This window comes from Nematolebias whitei, chromosome 11, assembly GCF_014905685.2.
Source record: "Nematolebias whitei isolate Nwh7 chromosome 11, NemWhi1, whole genome shotgun sequence".
NCBI lineage: Eukaryota > Metazoa > Chordata > Actinopteri > Cyprinodontiformes > Rivulidae > Nematolebias > Nematolebias whitei.
The window spans coordinates 25,796,349-25,799,764 of NC_056508.1; positions in this window are offsets into that span (position 1 = coordinate 25,796,349).

The following is a 3,416-nucleotide window of genomic DNA, read 5'->3' on the forward strand; positions in this document are numbered from 1 at the left end:
CCATCCATCCATCCATCCATCCATCCATCCATCCATCCATCCATCCATCCATCCATCCATCCATCCATCCATCCATCCATCCATCCATCCATCCATCCATCCATCCATCCATCCATCCATCCATCCATCCATCCATCCATCCATCCATCCATCCATCCATCATCTTTACCCGCTTCTTCCTTTTCAGGTCGCAGGAGTCACTGGTGTCCACATCCAGCAGTCACTGTGTGAGAGGTGGGGGACACCCGGACAAGTCTCCAGTCCAGGGACACATAGAGACAAACAACCACTCACTCTCTCACTCTCATGTGGACTTAATTTTTTTTTTTAGGTTTTCTTTTAAACTGTGACTGTTTTATCTTGAGTTGCTTTAGTTCATTTACCTGGCACGGTGGCTCAGTTTGTAGAGTTGTGGCCTGTCAGCGAGAAGGTTGCAGGATTCAATCCTGGCCTGGGGGGTCTTTCTGGGTGGAGTTTGCATGTTCTCTACATGCATGTGTTTTCTCCAGGTACTCCGGTTTCCTCCCACAGACCAAAAACATGCATGTTAGGCTGGTTGGTGACTCTAAATTGTCCCTAGGTGTGAGTGAGAGAGTGAATGGTTGTTTGTCTCATTTGTCTCTGTCCCTGTGATGAACTGGAGACATGTCCAGGGTGTCCCCTGCCTCTCAAACAGTGACTGCTGGATATGGACACCAGTGACCCTTGCAACCTGAATTGGAAGAAAAGTAAAGATAACAGATGAATGTTTGCTGTATTAAATCAACATTTGGAGAAAATAAAGCAAGTAAATGTAACAAATGGTGTTTGTTGATGCTGAAGACCCAAGAGTGCAGGCAGGTATAATTCAAAGAGGAAGACACACACACACCAAACAGAACTGAACAGACTTGTGTGTACGGATCGGATCCATCATGGACCCAGATGGAGTTTCTCAGTCATGTGGTTGCTAAGGGTACACCTGTCTATGTGGAAGATGGGCAAGGATTACCTTTCTGGAGAACATACACTGAGACACCTTCAGAAAGCATCACCCCGCTCAGCCTGGTTCTTCCAGCCTCAACACAATCCCAGGGTGCAGCTTCAGCCGGACTGAATGCTCCTCTAAGTCCCACTGTTTAGTTCCACAGCTCGAATGGAGACACTTTCTGCATTGCAGCTCCAACGTCCCAGCTGCTAAAACACAGCTCCTGCTTGGGAATCACAAGATTCCTGTTCCTGAGACTAAGGGGAGTCCAAAGGAACTCCTTCTGCTAAGTTAATGTTCCTCAGGTCATGATCAGGTGAGGTGGGACAGGGGACTCCTCCAACTGGCTGAAAATATGGAAAACATATGACCAGAAACCTCAGATAGCTGATTTCTGCAAACAACCAAGATACTCTGAAACACTGACACCAGGAATGTAAGACATATAAAACAAATAACCAGTGGCCACTGGGCCACATCATTCGCCCCACAAAGCAGTTCCTCCAAACAAACAATGTAAATTATTTATTATTGAGCTTGCTGTGTATTGTTTTGTCCTGTGTATTTTTTAACTATCTGGACAATTTTTTGTGGAATTTAAAAGGATTTTTAATGATTTCATCCTCAGTTTTTTACTTATTTGCCATTACGGGGCAGTGCCATTCAACGACACACATCCGTCAAGCAGATCTGCACGTGTGGTCAGTGATCCGAACAGGCAGGTCCAATAGTTTCATTTGGGATGTTGATTTTCTGCCCTGTTATCACCATCATCATCATCACTTTATTGTCCACTTAGGGAAATTTTCCTTGCAGCAAGGTGGCGAGAAAATTAAAACACAACACATAAACAATCACACCACAAAATTGTAAACAAAAGTAAACAAATCCATGTACAAATATGAATAAAACAGGCTGAACAACAAAATCAAGCCTGGTTACATTTATAATTTATCTGAAATCTGTGGACACATTCGGCTGGTTTTAGAAAACTGGATATGACCTCTACCTGGACCTGACCAGAGCCCTGTAAAGAGAGAGTTGCGACACTCTTTGAACTCGCCGATACGCGGTCACGTGGTTCATGCAGCTCCCCATAGTTCCAAACAGTTCATCGCTGTCAGTCAGTTTGAGCGGCTGCTGGCGCAACATAACACAAAAATCGACTTTTCTTACTTTACCTGACGTCTTTCAGTAATTATTGAGCAGTAACGAACTGATTACTGAACTGATTATTGATTATTTCACAGACTATGCATTTTATCAAAGCATTTTTAGAAGCAGCTGATACATTTATCATTAAATTTTAGAAGGAAACGAGACTGCAAACACATATTTGTTAGAAAAATAATGTATATGCAATACAATGATCAATATAGCCATGTCAGTGTTTTATAACGTTACACACGTTAAAAAAGATCAGAGTAACTCCTGTTATAAAGCTGTTTCTGATGTTCTCTGCATGAGAATGCTCCACCTTGTCCTCCAGCAGTTCAGATCTGCTCCAGCTTACCTCAGATCATCTGGATGAATTCTTGATTTCTATAGAAGATATTAATTCAACCTTTATTTAAACAGGTTCGTCCCATTGAGCCACGAGGACTCATTTACAAGAGAGACTGAATATAATTGTTGTATTTGGCGTTTTTTTATGGCAACCAAGTACCTGATAACTGAGTTGATTGTAGCCTGACAACTATTGGATAAATTGTAATTCATTGATTAAAATGTTAATTTAAATGAAACCGTTTCTAGTTAAAATCATAACAGATGACAAAATAAGTGTTAACTGTGCAAAAATAAATTTCCAAACAATTTATTATAAAATATGTAAAATGTAAAGCAAGCTTTAATAAAGTACTTTTACTGACATTTATACTGTTTATTAATGACATCATCTGAAGTCAGCAGGAGCACCATCATCATCATCACAACAACACAAAGTGAGAGCTGTAAATTTAATCTGTACAAACATTTTCAATCAGAGCTCAAAATGTTTAACTGTCAAAGAAATGTGCAAGAAAATAAACTAATGTCACTCTACAGACACATTTAGAGAGAGGACAGTTCACAGAGACACAGTGAGGACGTGTGAGACTGAAGGAGGTTCAACCATTTGTTCATGGACCAGAACCAGATGAGAAGAACAGCAGAACTTCCACTGACCAGTGATCTGACCAGTGATCACACATGTTGTTCTAAATTAAACTTTGGTACGAACAGTGTTAAATAAGACATGTCATATTTTTATTGAACAATAATCTTCATTCTAACAGTGACATTGTAATTTCAGAGACTGAGGAAGAAACAGAAATGAGGCGAGTGAGATGAGAGACAGATGAAAATGTGTCCTCAGAGGACGGGGACATGTCAGGATCTGATGATCCAGGATCAACAGGGCCAGGATGGATCAACAGGACCAGGAGGATGGATCAACAGGACCAGGAGG